A 20108-nucleotide genomic window follows, 5' to 3' on the forward strand; every position below is an offset into this window, starting at 1 on the left:
TAAAATAAAAGCCATCCAAACTGAAAAGAAAGATTTCTCTTTTTGCACGTAACACAATCTTATATACAGAAAATCCTAAAGACTCTACCAACAAGGTAAGAATTAATAAAGAAATTCAGTAAAGTTGCAGATTACAAAATCAACATACAAAAATCAATAGCATGTACATGTGCTACCCATGAACTATCCAAAAGAGAAATCAAGTAAAGCAACTCATTTGCAGTAACATCAAAACGTACTTTAAGAATAAATTTAACAATAGAGATAAGTTTCCTACATACTGAAAACTATAAAACACTGATGATAGAAATTAAAGACAAAAATAAATGGGGCCGGGTGCAACAGCTCACACCTGTAATCCCACCACTTCAGGAGGCTGAGGCGAGAGGATCACCTGAGATCAGGAGTTCAAGACCAACCTAGCCAATATGGTGAAACCCAGTCTCTACTAAAAATACAAAAAAATTAGCTGGGCATGGTGGTGGGCACCTGTAATCCCAGCTACTTAGGAGGCTGAGGCAAGAGAATTGCTTGAACCTGGGAGGCAGAAGTTGCAGTGAGCTGAGATCGCACCATTGCACTCCAGCCTGGGCAACAAGACCAAAAAACTCTGTCTCAAATAAATAAGTAAATAAAATAAATGGAATGATATCCCACATGTAGAGATTGGAAGAATTAATATTAAAATGTCCATGCTACCCAAAGAAGTCTACAAATTCAGTGCAATTCAAATAAAAAATCTAATGGCACTTTCATAAAAACAGTGAAAAAAGAAACAATAATGTGTATGGAACCACAAAAGATCCTGAATAGCCAAAGCAATCTTGAGCAAAAAGAACAAAACTGGAGATATCACACTATCTGATTTCAAAATATACTACAGGGCTATAATAATCAAAACAGCACAGTACTGGCATAAAAACACACATATAGACCAATAGTGCGCAATAGAATGGCCAGAAATAAATCTACGCATTTGCTCCTCAACAAACGTGCCAAGAACACACAATGAGTAAAGACAATCTCTTCAATAAATGATATTGAGAAAATGGGATACACACATGAAGAGAAATGTATATGGACCCTTATCTCACATTGCATATAAAAATCAACTCAAAATAAAGACTTACCCATAAGACCTAAAACTGTAAAACTATTAGAAGAAATCACGGGCAAAAAGCTCCTGGATATTGGTCTGGGTAATATTTTTTTTAGGATATGACCCCCAAAACACAAGTAACAAAAGCAAAAATAGACAAGTAGGATTTCATCAAACTAAAAATCCCCTGCATAGTAAAGGAAACAATCAACAGAGTGAAGAGACAAACTCCAGAAGGGGAGAAAATAGTTTCAAGCCATACGTCCGGCAAAATACATAAGGAACACAATCACCTCAGTAGCAAGAAAATAATAACCCAATATAAAATGTGGGCATAGAATCTGTAAAGGCATTTCTACAAATCAAGACATACAAATGGCCAACAGGTATACTTTTAAAATGCTCACCAGCAGTAATCATCAGGGAAATGCAAATCAAAACCACCAGGAAATAGCACTTCACACTTGGTAGAATGGCTGTTACCAAAAAGGCAAAAGATAACAAGTGAGTGTGAGGATGTGGAGAAAAGGAAACACTGCACTGTTGCTGAGAAAGTAAATTAGTACAATTGCTATGGAGAACAGTATGAAGGTTCCTCAGCGAATTAAAAACACAATTATCATAGGCTTCAGCAATCCCCTTTCTGGATATATATGTAAAGAAAATGAAATTCACGTCATTAGGAGATACCTGCAACTTTCATGTTCACTGCAGTAGCCAAGATACAGAATCAACCTACGTTTCCATCAGTGGATGAATGAATAAAGAAAATGTACATACACATGTGCACACACTCACACACACACACAAATGGAATACTACTTAGCCTTCAAAAAGAAGGAAATCTTGTCATTTGCAACAACGTCAGTGAACCTGGAGAACATTGTGCTAAGTGAAATAAGACAGGTCCAGAGAAGCAAACACCACACGATCCCACTTACACGTAAATTTAAAAATGTTGAACTCATGGAAGCAAAGACTAGAATGGTGGTTGGTAGGGAGATGTTCATCAAATATTACTAAATTTTCATTATAAAACATAAATAACTTCTGAAAATCTATTGTACAGCACAGTGATTATGGTTAACATATGGTATTGTATACTTAAAATTACTGAGAGTAAATCTTAAATGTTCTCATAACAAAAAGTGATAAATATATGAGGTGATGAATATATTAATTAGCTTTATTTTAATCATTTTGTAATGTATGCATGTATCAAAACACTACATTATACACCATAGATATACATAATTTTTATTTGCCAGCTGTATCTCAATGAAGCTGGGAAACATAAGACTTTTATATATGTCGGTTGTATCTATTAATACTTACTATTTTAGAAATAAAATCTGAAATTTTGTATTTTTTATTTATTAAAAAACAATTAGCTGAATGCATGTGTGTATATATAATGTATATTTTGTAAAAAGTAATTTTACTTTTAAAAAGAAAAGACAGAGGAGAGGCATTTTTTGTTTTTACCTTTTTCAAGTATCTTGAGTGTCTGGCTTCCTAGAAGACAACTGGATGTTAATAACTGTTTCTGCATTTCACTCTGTTGTGATGTGTGGCTTTAGTTTAAGTATATGAAGGAAATCTGGCTCACAACAAAAGAGAGAAACATTGTAATAACCTTTTATTATAATTGCGGATATTTTTCTGTAATACTACTAGAACTAGACAGGCAGTAGTTTCTTGCCATGTGAATCTGAAACAAATAAATCAATTTTTCAAGCTCTGTTACATTAAAATCCACTGGTCTATTTTGTACTTTGAATGATGGATCTTTTACCCATGTATGAAATTGTAACATCCTGCATTGGTCATTTGGAAAATACTGGTTCACTGAGTTTTACAGATCTTCCAAATCTTGACACATTTCATTTTAAAATATCAAAAAATTGCCTTTATTAATACCATCACCAATCTCATCAGAAAAGCCTTTAAGTATTGAGAAGCTGTCAAGCTCAGGCTTAAAAACTTAAATTTTATCCTTGGCTACAAATACTGTCAGTTGTTTTCCTTGAAGTGTCAGGTTCATTTGATTTGTTTTCAAGAAAATGTCTACCAAATGTCTACCAATGTCTGAATAATTACAGTTTGTCTGTCAGATGTTGTTTCAATTAAATATGGTGTTCAATGTAGAACACGTATAGTTCAACTTGCAGTGCACTCACACTAGTTTCCAGGCAACCTCTGCCAGGCTCAGTATGCAGCAGCCATGCTCTGTGGTCACTTCCCATTCCAGCACACAGGGTACTGGAAAGACAGGGATCCCAGAGTGACCAACTCAGAGCAGGGTGGGTGAAGGGACCCTGGAGGACGTTGAGTGTGGAGCCGAGTCTCAACAGGCTGATGTCACCCTGTATTTTCCTGTACAGGCTCCTGGTTAAAGGCTGCTAGCAGACAATTTTGAACTAAAAATGTTACGAATCTTTTAGAATATAACACATTTAAAATCACTTGATGTATTAAACCATGCATTTCATTTTTAAGATTTGCAAGATCTTATTTTCTGAGAATATTTTATTCTTTATATTGTATGTTTTCACTTTGTCAGAAATGTAAAGTGTTCAAAGAGACACTCTAAATATATTAAACTCAAAATGGAGTTGGAATACTTAAGATAACGTATTCAAATAAATAATTAAATGGTCCTGAGTGCTTTAAACTTATCTTTGTCAGCCCATTAGATTTAATTAATAATAATTTAAAAACAGAAAAAGCTGCTAGATTAATAAACTGAACAGTAAGTTTAGTAAATAATTATTAACTACTTAAACAAAACTAAGGCTATGAAATTTTTATATTAACACACTGCACATTACAATAAAATCCAAATAACTGTAACTAGTCCTTTCTGACCTCCTCTTGGACTTAGATACACACATGCACCCACACACACACATGCACACATGCACACATCTAGGCATTCAAAACAATATAATAATTGGGTAGAGCTTTTAAATAATTAAAATTATAACAATTTAAAAGCTAATAAAAGATCCCAAAACACTAAGAAAATAAAAAATATTAAAATAATAAAAATAGTGTTTAGAAGTAAAAACACAATAAGCAAAATGTATAACCCAATAGATGCTTTAACAACCAATAGTTTGCTTCAGCGAAAGAGAAATGGTAAACTGAAAGATAGAATAAAGGAAATTATCAGGAAAGAATAAACAGAGTAGAAGATGGAAAGTGGAAGTAACAGAGCAGAAGGACACTGGAGAATAGCATGAAAAGATGTGACTCATAACCAACATGGAGAAAGCAGAGAGTACAGAAAGACCATATTCAAAAAAGTACTGGCAACTTATTTTTAAGAAGTAATGGAAGGAGAATAAGCTAATTCTGTCCCAAGCAGAATAGAGCAAATTAAATCTCCACCTAGACATGAATTAGTGAAATAGCAGAATTCCAAAAACATTGAAAGCCTAAAAGATCCAAAAAGAAAACATAGCGTATTTATAAAGAAACTAGAGTTAGAATTGCAATTGAAAAGCAACTATGTAAAACTAGTTTTAAAAATGAAGAATAGATCCCATTTGTCAATTTTGGCTATTGTTGCAATTACTTTTGGCGTTTTGAGTGAACAGGCAACCTACAGAATGGGAGAAAATTTTTGCAATCTACCCATTGGATAAAGGCCTAATATCCAGAATCTACAAGGAACTTAAACAAATTTACAAGAAAAAAACAAACAACCCCATCAAAAAGTGGGTGAAGTGTATGAACAGATACTTCTCAAAAGAAGACGTTTACACAGCCAACAAACACACGGAAAAAAGCACATCATCATTGGTCATTAGAGAAATGCAAATCAAAACCACAGTGAAATACCATCTCATGCCAGTTAGAATGGTGATTATTGAAAAGTCAGGAAAAAACAGATGCTGGAAAGGATGTGGAGAAATAGGAAAGTTTTTACACTGGTAGTGGGAGTGTAAATTAGTTCAACCACTGTGGAAGACGGTGTGGCAATTCCTCAAGGATCTAGAATCAGAAATCCCATTTGACCCAGCAATCCCATTACTGGGTTTATAGTCAAAGGATTATAAATCATTCTACTATAAAGACACATGCACACATATGTTTATTGCAGCACTATTTACAATAGCAAAGACTTGGACCCAACCCTAATGCCCATCAATGACAGACTGAATAAAGAAAATGTGGCACATACACATCATGGAATACTATGCTGCCATAAAAAAGAATGAGTTCAGAACTGTCCTTTGCAGGGACATGGACGAAGCTAGAAGCCATCATTCTCAGCAAAGTAACACAGGAACAGAAAATTTTACATTACGTATTCTCACTGATAAATGGGAGTTGAACAATGAGAACACATGGAGACAGGGAGGGGAACATCACACACTGGGGCCTCTTGGGTGTTGGGGCAAGGGGAGGGGGAGCATTAGGACAAATACTTAATGCGTGCAGGGCTTAAAATCTAGGTTGGTTTACAGGTGCAGCAAACCACCATGGCACATGTACACTTATGTAGCAAACCTGCATGTTCTGCACATGTATCCCAGAACTTAAAGCAAAATAAAAAAATAAATAAATAAACTCAATACATATATAGATAAAATAAAGATAGAAAAAATAAAAAGCAAAAAAAAAAAAAAAAAAAAAACAAAAAAAGAAAAAAAAATTATACCAGACTTTTTTTCAAAAGGTTAAACAATCTCTGTCAAAAAGAATTAAGAGAACGGAAAATTATGGCCGGGCGCAGTTGCTCACGCCTGTAATCCCAGAACTTTGGGAGGCCAGGGTGGGTGGATCACCTGAGGTAGGGAGTTTGAGACCAGCTCGACCAACATGGAGAAGCCGTGTGTCTACTAAAAATACAAAATTACCTGGGCGTGATGGCGCATGCCTGTAATCTCAGCTACTTGGGAGGCTGAGGCAGGAGAATTGCTTGAACGTGGGAGGTGGAGATTGCAGTGAGCCGAGATTGCACCATTGCACTCTAGCCTGGGTAACAAGAGCAAAACTCTGTCTCAAAAAAAAAAAAAAGAAGAAGAAGAAGAAAATTTGTAAAACTATATTCAATTTGTAAATTGTGACAAATTGATACAAAAACATGTAAAAATTATGAAAAACTACAAACTATTTTATCCTGACAAATCTGAAAACTTAGATAAAATATACAATCCCCATAAAAACATTGCTTATGAAAATTAAGTCAAAAACCTAGAAAGCCTGGATAGATTTGAAAGCATTAAGTAAATAAAGTCATTAGTAAATTTCTATTCTCTCTCCCCCCCAACTAAATATGTACAGGCTATATGTTTAATGAGATTTATCAAAATATCAACGAATATATCATTCTTGTGTTATACAAACTCTTTCAAAGGAAAAAATAAGGAGAGCTCCATAACTCACTTACAAGGTTAGCAGAATCTACAGTTTATTACAAAGAGGTTAAAAAAATTCTAGAATGATTTCACTTGGCACCATAGAAGGAAGGATACTAAATAAGATAGTAGCAAAGCAAATTCCTTTATGTACAAAAACATAGGTCATCACTAAATAGTAGTATAAACTTAACAAGAATTTAATGCAATTTAATAATCACAATTAAGAACATGTATTATCTTAATCAATTCAGAAATATTATTTGATAAATTTCAACCAACTCTAAACTCTCATAACAAATTATATGAGATCTCAAATTTGGAATGGAAAGTATATTCTTTAACACTATAAAACATTACTTTAATAACACTACAGTGTAAGCCATACTTAGTGTTGAAACATCACAGTAATTCCCCTTGGTGCCAGGAAGATAGCAAGGATGCCAGTCATAGCTGATTTGATTCTATGTTGTGCTCAGGTTCTAGCCAAACAGAAAACCAAGAAGTAATATATAAGGATTATAAAAAAAGAAATATAGCTGTTAATATATGTGATTACAGTATATATACACACAGACATACAAACACATGTACATATATACAAGTGCATACATACATACATACATGATGGCAACTATACTATATATAACATTATGTAGATACATAGATATGTATATTAGTATTCTGGTGAACTAGTATTAATTGTAAAATGTAACAGAAAAAAATGCAAGATCTACTTTATTGTAGAAATAAAAATTATTGAGCTACCTAGAAAAATGACCAACAAAATATGCTAATAAAAGTCATAAAATATGACAGAAATAAAATAAGAACCCTATCATATTATATTTATTTATGGGAAGAGAGGTCATTACTTCTTCTTTCCTTGATCTATAAATACGACACAATTTTAATCCATACATTTTATGCAACTCAATAAAATTACATAGATATTGACAAGTTTTTTATTACAGTCCTAGGCAAAAACAAAGCACCAAAGTAAGCCAAGAACACTGAGTAAGCATTTTCACCTAATCAGAATTTAAGAACAAATTTGTAATAATTTAAAAAGTGTACACTGGTGAGGAAGCATTTTCACCTAATCAGAATTTAAGGACAAAGTTATAACAATTTAAAAAGTGTACATTGGTGTATGGATGCCGATACTGACTTTTTGAAAAAATAAAGATGCTCAAATATCCATGTATATGTGAATATTTTGTTCATGAAAAGAGATGAAATAACTAGTGAGAAAAGCAGACTATTCAATATTATAATTATCTATATTTGAAAAAGGAAAAAATGGAATACAAAAAATACAAATTATAAACAAGTCCCAGATGAACTAAATAATTAATTAAAATGCACAAGTACAAACTTTCAGAGGACAGGATAGAAAATATAGATCTAACATCAGTGTAGGGAAGTGCTTTTTAACTAATTTCAAAAGATCAACACGCTGTCCTCAAATCAGTTGTGCATTTTGACTACATTAACGTTAAACCTTCTTTTTTCCAAATGACTCCATTAATAATAATGATAACAAATTGTTATATAGTGCTTATTTTGCACCTGGCCTTGTTCTCTTCCCTCTGTTAATATTACCTCACTTGATCTTCAAAATATCTGTCAGGTAGATAATGTTGTTATCAGCATTTTTCCTGAGACGATATTGAGGCATGGTAGATTAAGTAATTTCCTCAAGATTAAACAACTAGTTCAATTTAATTAATTTAATTAAAAGGTGAAGCAAAGATTTAGAGCCTTTTAAATGAATAAATGCATATACAAATAACACGCCACACAGCAAACCAAAAGAACACTCTCTAGAATAAATTAAAATTGCAACAAATTAATGAGAAAAATTAAAAATTGGAAACCTGAGAGAAATAAGTAAAGTTAAGGTTTTGTTGTATTAAAAGGCAAACTGAAGCACAGCATGATTGAAGGGTTTATTTGAGCAAACAGTGATTAATGAACTGGGAAGCTCAAAACCCAGATATGGTTTGGGAGTTCCACCAGGGAACCCAAGGGGAGGCTTTTATAGGATAAACATGGAAGTAAAGGAAATATACTGTTGACTAGTTATAGTTATCCAGTTACCTTATTTGGTCTGTTTTGATGGAAAGGTTCTAGTTTTATAAGTAAAAGTTAGTTGGTGGCTTCTCACTGGTTAGCCTTAACTTCATTTTTTAAAAATATGGGCATTTACAATAAATTTTGCAAGTTTTGCTTATGCATGCAATTTTTTAGGCTGTTTTTGTGTTGCCATAAAGAAATACCTGAGACTGGGTAATTTATAGTGAAAAGAGGTTTAATTGGCACACAGTTCTGCAGGCTGTACAAGAAGCATGGGGCAGCCATCTGCTCTGTTTCTGGGGAGGCCTCTGGGAGCTTCTACTCGTGGTGGAAGGTGAATCGGGATCGGGGGGTGCCTCTCACATGGAGGGAGCTGGAGCAAGAGACAGTGGGGGAAGTTGCTACACACTTTTAAAACAACCAGATATCACAAGAACTTTTACTATCACAAGGACAGCACACAGGGGATGGTGCTAAACCATCGATAAGAAATCCACCCCCATGATCCAATCACCTCACACCAGGCCTCACTTCCAATACTGGGCATGACAAGTCGACATAAGATTTGGCGGAGACACAGATTCACACTGTTTCACTAATCAAGCAAGGTGAAGGTGGCTCATGAGACCTAACTGGTTTTATGTGCGCAGGTACTTTTCTGGCCTGCTGGTGTCCTTTCTTTTTTTTTTTTTTTTTTCACCCAGGCTGGAGTACAGTGGCTCGGTCTTGGCTCACTGCAACCTCTGCCTCCCAGGTTCAAGTGATTCTCCTGCCTCAGTCTCCCAAGTAGCTGGGATTACAGGCACCTGCCACCATGCCTGGCTAATTTTTGTATTTTCAGTAGAGACAGGGTTTCACCATATTGGCCGGGTTGGTCTCGAACTCCTGACCTCAAGTGATCTACCTGCCTCAGCCTCCCAAAGTGCTGGAATTACAGGTGTGAACCACCACACCCAGCCGGCCTGGTGTCCATTTTAATTTACTTCACCCATTGTCATATGTGACTGATGGAATTACGCATCAGAAACAGAGGGTGAAATAGTCTCACTCAGAAATGAGTGGAAACTTCCACTTGGAGTTCATCAGCGGCGGAGGCAGCTTACTTCCACGGTGTGTTCCAGGCCTACCACAGCCAAGTTTCCTTTCAAGAGCACACAGGCCCTGGCAGTAACGAGATGGAACTGTATGATAATCCAGCAAGAGTGGAGAATCTCAACTCTGCTATCTTCAACGGGAGCTTTTGTCAGTCTGTCCCCAGACTCTCTGGAGATATTACCTGCATGTCTCTTGCGTCACAGGTTTAAGCAACTGTGGAAGAAAAACCACCCCAAATGTATTCATGTATTTACTGCAGACTGGATGAATAGAGATCCTTCTTTGCCATAGAATCCCAGGACACACCAGACTGCAGGTTTGAGGTCCCTTCCCAGAGAGGAGCAGGCAATTTACAAAGGAAGGAACTTGAGTCGCTAATAAACACGTGGAAATGTATCAAATCAGTCTTAAGCAGGAAACATAAATTAAAACTCTTATGAAATGACATCATGACATCGGCAAAAGTTGAAGAGTCTAATAATGCTGTATGTGGAAGAAGATTATGGGAAACAGGAGGAAATCTAGATTGTGGGTGGGAGTACAGATCGGCTCAACAGCTTTGGAAAATACCTCGGCAATAACTAGTAAATGTGAAGATGTTCACATCCAAATACACAGCTTCATTCTACATCCATATTCCACACTACCGAACTATGGCTCGCCAGGACACAGGCACAAGAATCCTGATTGCAGGATTATTTAAAATAATGAGAAACAAAAACGACTTTCCCTCAAAAACTGAATGTGTAAGCAAGTTTTGTTCATTTAATTCAGTGAAATATTACACGGCAGATCTTTGGATGAACTATATCTACATATCACCATTGTTAAAATTTCAACAGAATACTGTTGAGTTTTAAAAAACAAGTTGAAAACAAATATATAATAAGTATTGTGATATTATTTATATGTTGAAAAATATGATAATATTTACATTATCTCTATGTCCAAATATACCTTCTAAAAGCATAATAATACAAGCACCAATGTATGTATTAAACTAGAGATGATTGTTTTTGTGGAATGAAGTAAAGGAATGGATGTGGGTTAAGGTTTTAATGGTACATATAAAATAATGACTTTTAAATTAAAAAGCAGCAATACAGAAATCTGGGGCTACTAAAGACAAATTATCTATCAGTTTAATTTTGGTGATGGGTCTATGGATGTCTGTAATGTTTTTCTACAAATTTTGTGTGTAAGAGTAACATAAAATATTTTATTTTTAGAAACAAGACAAAATAAAGGAGGGAAAGAAGAAGGTAAGAGAAAAAAGAGGGAGGCAGGAGAGGAGGGGGAGAAAGAATGGAGAAAGTGTACACAGAAACCCACAGGAGCTAAAATTGTAGAAGTCATTTACAGCCAGGGAAAAGTCTAGAACTGACGCTGATGCAGGCCAAGGGGTGGAGGCAGGTGGCGGCTTTGCCTGTCACACCCATGGCAGAACAGATGGCATGACCACAAGTCATTGAGAGGTAGGGAGCTGACACCCATGCTCCGGTAAAGCCAGGAATCTCAAGGAGCATCCTTCATTCATGGGAATGGAGCCAGGACTTCTTTGTTCTCCAGCTGAGAGAGTAACAAGTCAGCCGATGTCCACTCATGAACGTGGGTGAAGGTCTCCCCGCAACAATCACTCTGTGTCTTGCAGGAACTCCAAGCACAGAAGTTATTTTAAAAAACGTGTCAAGAACAAGAGAAATGTGATAAAGAGAGAGCTTTCGCAAACCAGGGTCCCTAGGGTTACCTCTAAATTAAGGCCCATACGTGTATAGTGTGATTGGTTTCCAGAAGGAAAATTGAAGTGATCAATGTTTTGCAAGAGACTGGCATACTTGTTTCTGAGATCTTTGGTTAAAATACAGAAATAATCTCATGTAACTTTGTTTAAAACAGTGATTTTTTACTTATATTTATTCATCTACTTATTTTTAAAAACAGTAACTCTTTTAAAGATCTTAGACTTTACACTCACAATTACTGATGGGTTAGGGATGACTCAGATACTAGCCCAGCAGACATGGCAAGTACTACACAGCAATATTAGAGAAGAAGGAAGTTAACATATCAATGACCTCAACCTTCACGTTGGGGAAAAAAAAAAACAGAAAAGGAAAGTCAAACTATATTCCAACTGAGTAAAAAGAGAAAACAAAATGAGAGAGTTAATACATGAAACAGAAAATGTAAAAACAATAGAAAACATCAATAAAACCCAAAGCTGATTCTTTCAGAACAGCAACGAAGTTGCTAAACCAGTAATCAGGAAAGAGAGAGAGAGAAAGAGAGTGAGCAAGGACTCCCAACATAAAAAGTATAATAAAGAACTAAAAGAACTATTATGAATAAACTTTCTGCCAACAAATTCAACAACTTAGACAAAATGGATCAATTGTCATGCCTGTAATCCCAGCACACTGGGAGGCCGAGGCGAGCAGATCATCTGAGGTCAGGAGTTTGAGACCAGCCTAGCCAACATGGTGAAACCACATCTCCACTAAAAAAAAAAAAAAAAAAAAAGTTGTAATCCCAACTACTCGGGAAGCTGAGCCTAGAGAATCGCTTGAACCTGGGAGGTGGAGGTTGCAGTGAGCTGGGATTGTGCCACTGCACTCCAGCCTGGGTGACAGAATGAGACTGTCTCAAAAACAAACAAACAAAAATATTTTTCAAATTATTGTTTGAGGCAAGGAATAATCTGATACCCAAACCAAGAAAAAGACATTGCAAGAAAAGAAAACTATAATCCGGTATCTCCCATAAACACAGGTACAAAAATTTCAAAGAAAATTATGCAAATAAAATTCAACAATATGTAAAAAGGGATGATACATCATGACCAACTGGAGTTGATCCCAGGAATTCCAGATGAGCTCAGCATTTCAAAATCAACCAATAAAGTTCATTGTATTAACAGACTGAAAAAAATAAAGATACTACAATCATGTAAATACATGCAAAAAATGACAATAACCAATATCTATTCCTTATAAAACCTCTCAGAAATGAAAGAATACAAGGAAGCATTCTCAACCCGATTTTTTTGAAAAAATCTACAGCTAGTATTTATTTAATGGTGGTTTACTTAATGTCCCTCCCAAGATTAGGATATCTATTCTCACCACTTCTAGATATTTTACTCAGAGCAATAAAGAAAGAGCATTCTAATTAGGAAGAATGAAGTAAAACTGTCTTTATTCACAAATAACAAGATTATCTATGTAGGAAATCTGAGGTTAGCTCCAAAAGCTAGGGAAACTGATAAGTGAGTTTAGCAAGTTTGCAAGATATAGGATCAATAAACAAATGCTAACTGCGTTTCCACTGGCAATGAATAATCAAAAATTAAAATGTAAATATCAATAGCATCAAAAATATACATCTGACAAAAGACTTGCAAGAAACAGAGCACTGAAAACTATAAAACATTTCTGAAAGAACTTAAAGAAGACTGGATAAAGGAGTGACAAACTGTGATCTCGGGTTGGCAGAGTTAATATTGTTAAGATGTCTATTTTTTTTTTCAAACTGGCCTGAAGTTTAAACTCAATCCTAATCAAAATTTCAGCAGATATTTTTGGTATAAATGGGCAAACTGCCTCTAAAATTTATAGGGGAATGCAAAGGACATACCTCAAACAATATTGAAAAATAACACATTCGAGAAATAATATTCCCTGACTTCAAGACTTATTATGAGGCCCATCAATCAAGGCCATGTGGTATCAAGATTGACTGATAGATCATTAGAACAGAAGATAGAGTCAAGGAACATAGCCACACATATATGAACAAACGATTTTTGGAAAAGTGGCAAAGACTATCTGGTGATGATGTGATAGTTTTTTGAACAAATTTTGCTGGATTTTTTTTTTTTTTTTTTTTTTTGAGACAGAGTCTTGCTCTGTTACCCAGGCTGGAGTGCAGCAGCGCTATCTTGGCTCACTGCAACCTCCTCCTCCTGGGTTCAAGCGATTCTCCTGCCTTAGCTGGGACTACAGGCATGTGCGCATGCAGCTAATTTTTTGTATTTTTAGTAGAGACAGGGTTTCACCGTGTTAGCCAGGATGGTCTCAATCTCACGATCTCATGATCTGCCCGCCTCAGCCTCCCAAAGTGCTGGGATTACAGGCATGAGCCACCATGCCCAGCTGCTGAAATATTTTAATATTCATCTGTAAAATAAAAATAAACTTTCAACTATACCTTTATATGGTGTACAAAATTTGTCTAAAAAGAGACCATAGACCTAAATACAAAATCTAAAAATACAAAACATCAAGAAGAAAACACAGGAAGCCTTGTGACATTGGCTTAGATCAATATGTTTTAGACATGACACCAAATCCCAGTCTGTAAAAGAAAAAGGTTGCAAATTGACCTTCATCCAAATTAAAAACTTCTCTTCTTCAAAACACAGTTTCAGAGAATAAAAACAGAACAAAAGATTGAGTAAAATATTTGTAAATCATGTGTCTAATAAAGAACTTTTACCACAAATGTGAAAATAAACAAACTTGATAATAAGAAGACAAACAGTCCAATTTAAAAATGAACAAATGATTTGAACAAACACATTGTGAAAGAAAGTACACAGATGTCAAATGATCAGATCAAAGACGCTCAGCATCCTGCGTCATTAGGGAAGTGCAAATGAAAACCAGAGCAATACCACTGCATACCTGCTAGGATGACCAAGTTGCAGAAAAATAAATAAATTTAAAAAAATAAAGTAAGGTTAAGCCTATAAAGCGTCAGGGAGATGTGGAGGACCTCAAGCACGTGTATACTGCTGATAGGAATGTAAAATGACAATAAGTTTGGAAAACAGTGCATGTTTCTGCAGAAGTTAAACATGCCCTCCCAATATGATTTGGCCATACAATTTCTAGAAATTTACCCTCCAGAAACGAAACCAAATGTATGCACATATACATTTGCACAATGTATGTTTATTACAACCATATCAGCACTAGTCAACAATGAGAAATAGCTCAAGTGCTCATCAAGAGCTGAAAAGATAAACCAGCTGGGGTATATGCACCCCGTGGAATACTACTCAGCCATGAAAAAGAATGAACTATGGATACACACTGCAACATGGATGAATGTCAAAATAATTATTCTGAGTGAAAGAAGTCAGAAAACAAAATGATACATTGTATGATTCCTATACATTTCTAAAACAGGCAAACTCATCTGTGGAGCTCGAAAGCAGATCAGTAGTCATTTGAGGATCACAAGGCAGAGTGAAAGGGAGGGATCACAGTGAAACTTTTGGAGATGATTAATATGTTCATTATCTTGATTGTGGTGATAGTTTCATGGGGAGAACTTATGTCAAAGCTCATCAAACTGAACACTTTAAATATGTACAGTCAATTTTATGTCAGATAAACTTCAATAAAGCTGATTTTCAGTCTTACTAAGATCATCACGTTAATTAGCTCAATAACCATTCCAACTTCCACATTGAAACACGCATTTTCTTTTATTTCCTCCTAACATGCAAGGCTGCAGCAGGCGGCTGAATCGTCACTTCCGGCTTGACCATGCTCTTTCTGGCTGCTGGCGAAGTAAAGCCCACCCAGGGGAATGTTCTCACATGCACAGGAAGCACCCGTTGACAGGTCAGATGTGATATGAACATGGAGTTGGAACATAGGAAACCTGCCCATTTTATAGGGGCAAGTCTTGGTGTTCAGAATGATGTGCTGCTTTACTTAGGATTCAGTTTATGTGTCTTTGTTCACTTAGTTAAAGCAAGAGGCTAACAATATCCCAGTGATGCCAATATATGAAAGACAACTCCAGGGCAGCATTTATCACAGTGGACATCTTGTTATAAAGCATGTCCACTTCAGAGATATGCAAAAAACAAAACCAAACAACAAAAAAAGACATAATTGCTTTTTGCTTCTGTGGAGGGTATATTTTTAGTCCTGTGAGCTCTTTATAAACTCACATCGACTTTATTTTTTAACGTGTATGTCTTGCTTGGAAAGAAACCTTCATTCCTTTCCTCAGTTCTGTGACCCTACCACTGCACAAGTGCCACTTGTCACCCTTGGACTTGCCCGCCTTCCCAGACCAGCTTATTCCACTCAGAACAGCAATGGCAATGCAGTTTCTGGAACTTTCTCGCTGGTAAACACCAGCTCCTTCTGTATTCCGAATACCTTATTGTTTTGTGACATTATGGTGATGTCCGAGGAATCATTCTTGGTTGATCGTGAGATTAACTGGGTCTGGGAAACATTTGTGTGAATATGTTTTCACCGTCCCTGCCCTCAGATCACCATAGGGCTCTGAGACTTACGGCCGCCTGTTCATGAGGCAAACTTTCTGAGTTTCAGCCTCTTCGTTTTTGAAATGGTGCATTGTTTTTGCCACAGTATTGACATGATTGCCTGAAGAGGTATTATGTGTATGTGAAAATATTCAGTAGAGTGCCCCAGGAATTTCTGGCTCTCAAGAAGTGTTAGTTCTTGCTCAATAATCACCCTTGCCATCTGACTGCTATATCAGAAGGTATTCACTTAGCAGTAATTAAGAGGAAAAGCTGATTTTTATCGGTTGCAGTTGTTAAGATTAGATTCACATACTGGCAGCTGCCCATGCATTCCTGGTGTAAATGTAGTCCTGTGGCGCCACCCACCGACTGATTCTGGACAGCCCCGTGCCTGATGGCTCTCTCGACTAGACGCTTCAACCAGATTCACGCCCAACTCATTTCCCACCCCCTCAATGGTGACTGTGAAATTCATGCAGCTCACAAAGGAAAATGATTTCTCTAAAAGCCTTAATGGTTTTTAAGGTCTTTGGTCAAGAGCCAACTCAGGTTTACAATGGTTAAAAAAAAAAAAAAAAAAAAAAAGGAAAATGAAATGTTCTCTGTGTTTATGTATGTATTATGGTCAGACCCATTTCAGAAGACATATTTTAATTAAACTGCTGAGTAGTGAGAAGCTAACCAGTATTTTTTGTCTTCTATGCGTCAAGAAAAGTACATGTAAATCAATGTGTTTAAAATAAATAGTAAATCACAAGAATACTGTAGGATTCATTTTTCTTCATTCACAATGGATAAAATAAGCATTAAAAGAAGTGTTTTGGTAATTTTTATTTTATGATATTAGTTCCACTTTCTCCATTGAAATAAAGGAATATCATGCCACTCAAACTAGAATTGAAAAAGAAAAGGTATACTAGGAAAAACCCTCCAAAATATTCTGGAACACCTAATAAAACCAAAGAAATTGCTCTTTAATAGGCCGTGGAAAATGTTGCAATTATTACCCAGTGAACCACATAAATTCTTTCGAGTTACATTTTAACTGCAGACTTTCATTTCTATTCCCCAGCAATACAGAAGAAAAACAATTCCAGGCTAATGTTTAGTTTAAATTGAAGGGAAAAAAATGCTTTTCTTGATTCAGATGCCTCATATAACTGCACTAGTGACAGATGCTAACTTAAATATAACCTGTGTGTCCCTTGTCCTAAAATACGAGTTGGAAAATCCCAGACCTTGTTTCTAAATTTTGTATTTGAGAAGACTGAAGCTCAGAGGAGTTAAATGTTGGAATCCAGTTAGATTATACAGCTGGTTAGTGATTGAACTAGAGAAAGAGATAGATTTTTGCTTCTCAGTTGAGTGGTCTTTTCCCCTTCACTACACGCCTCTCAATGAAATATTAATATTTATGTGGCCATATACATGAGCATATTATAATTTATACTAAAAGTAAAAATGTACTTTCTAAAAACTTTGGAGGAAATCTACCTTAGACATATGGTGCAGAAGTCAAAAGTAAATAAAATATCTTGGGTTATAAAATTTATAAATTTAGAATGCTGTTTCTGCTCTCATGACTGCAAAGAGGATATTTTTCTTAAGTCTTTGAAATTTCCGTGGACTTCTTGCCGCTGACTGATAGATTTCAAAGTCCTGGCACCTCTCAGTTGAACACTGTTGTCTGCAAAATGAATTGTAGGTAACCACAAGATAACCGGGATTATGTACATTAAGATGAATCATTCATTAATTTTTGTCTTCATGATAAAATCAATGTCTGTTCATTATAAGCTTCTTCAACAGGCAAACATATTTCAAAGTGTAAAAAACATAATGAAATCATCAATAATTCTGTTACTGAGCATGTCCAAACAAAATAAAATTACAATTTTGGTATACTTCCCAGAGTCTCTCTCTCTCCTCCTTTCTCCTTCTCATCTCAATCTCTAACTTGTCCATATTGCTTTTCTCATAGTAAATGAGGTAAGCTCATGGTGACTGTTGAAAAACTTCCTTACTTGAGAATATTTTCTGTCTTATATAGGAATATAAAAAGTGAACAAACATAATTTCCAAATAGAAGGGCTGTGTGCTGGGAAAATTTACACATTTTCTGAATTTGAAGGGCCTAGGATTCTCAGGCTCTTTTCACTTGGGATCGACTGTTCCAAGTATGAGCATGGCATGCGCACATGTGGGTGTGTGGGCTCAGGCCCTGTCGCCAGTATTTACTGGGGTCTTCAAAAAAGACCTTGTTTGTGTATTCCATTTTTCACATTCTGCATAAAATTTTAATGTAAATACTGATTTTGTTAATCTTTGGTCTATTTTGCAAATATTGATGCTTTCTTATTTAATTATGATTCCTTTTTTGATGTCCTGATATTAAAAATCACATAGACAAATTTATCAAATGTTTTCAAGGTTTTCTTTTTCTCTTTTGTTTTTTGAGTTAGCAACTTCCTCTTGCTCTTGAGATTTGATATATATTGATTCATCTTCATTCATCTGCCTTTTGTGGTTCATTAAGAGATTCATTAAATATATATTCTAGCTGAAATTTATTTTGGACCTCTCAAAAATGAACCATCTAAATTCATCTTTTCTAGGAAATTAACAAAAAGTATCATGTTTTATCACCAATTTAACACTTCTTAAAATATAATTTTTATGTTTGTTTATGGTTTTTTCACAAATTGAATTAGAAAAGTTGGTTGTCTAATTTGTTTTGTTTCACTAATATCTTCTATTCATCTACTATAATTTTTTATATCAGTAACATACTTTCTGATAACTGTTTTAGAGCCAGGAGTTCCAGATCATCGGTTTTGGATGTAGTTTTCTGTCCCTTTATTTTATACTTCTTTTGCATAATCATATTTGAATAGACACCAATAAAAAGGGTTATAATTTCTCTGGATGTAATTAAAGCTTAAGTTTAAAAAATAAAGATATTATTTTAAAATAACATTTTAAGGCATGTCTTAAATATTTCAAAGCATGTCATGCCTATTTATTTAAAAGATATTCAGTCTTCAGATAAGATTTGACATTTTCTTCACATGCATTCCCTGCATTTTTTGTTTCAATGTCTTTACAGATATTTCCTACTCTTGTGGCCATGATGAACAGGATGTTAGTAACCATTATGGTTCTATAGATTGTAACATTCTATATTAAAGAATGCTCTTAATTTTGTACAATGAATCATCTGATAAAATTTAGACTACTTTAAATTATGTTTATTCATTTCTCTGTAGTTTGTCAACTAGAATCACAGGGCTTGAAGATACTTACCTGTACTTTTTATCTTTATAGAAAGTCATTTCATTTTTATTGCATATTTCATATAATTATCTAAAAAAATTTTTTTAAATCTTACATGATAAAGAGGATATTCAGTTTTTTACTTACATAAAATTGTTCTAATTAAATGCTTTTGTAAGATTTTGATTATTTGCATGAATAGAGGTGATTTATGTTAAAGAACTTTCTACTTCAAGTTTCCTGAGTGATCTTCATTTACTTGCTTTTTTTTCTTGTTTTAATCAGGAAGGAATATTGAAGATGATCAAATTACTTTTATAGCACTATTGGAATTATCACTATGAACACATAGGCCATATAATGGGATTTACTAATATTTTTATTCTACTTCACTTTTCTACAGCTGATGTCATTAAATCTATTCTACAATTTCTTTGAGCTTGGTAATTTAATACATTATTCACTAGGAATGTTAGTATATTTAATTTAATTTTTTGGTTTAATTATGAAACTAATTAGGACTTTAAATTTACCTCTGAGCGCTCTATTAGTTAAATCTCATAAGGACTTTTTGCAGATATATCTTCTTAATTTTAAATGTAATTAATAGATGTTACATAAATTTTAGAAAATAATTTAGGTAACTAATTTATTTTACAAGAGTCCCAGAAATAGTATTATTTCCATTTTTATTCTCTGTTGCTGCCAAAGAAACTTTGTAATGTTACAACAACAATATGGTTATTCTGCAGATTGACTGAGCTCAGATATATGGTTTCCAGTTTTGTGCAATGTTGACTGGAGCTGGAATCACTGGAAACGTTCCAGCTTTCCACTGTCTTGTGAATCTGCATTGTTTACAACATTACAATACCACTTGTAGTTTCTAGAGAAACTTTTC

Source organism: Theropithecus gelada, chromosome 6 (assembly GCF_003255815.1).
Source record: "Theropithecus gelada isolate Dixy chromosome 6, Tgel_1.0, whole genome shotgun sequence".
In the NCBI taxonomy this organism is placed as follows: Eukaryota; Metazoa; Chordata; class Mammalia; order Primates; family Cercopithecidae; genus Theropithecus; species Theropithecus gelada.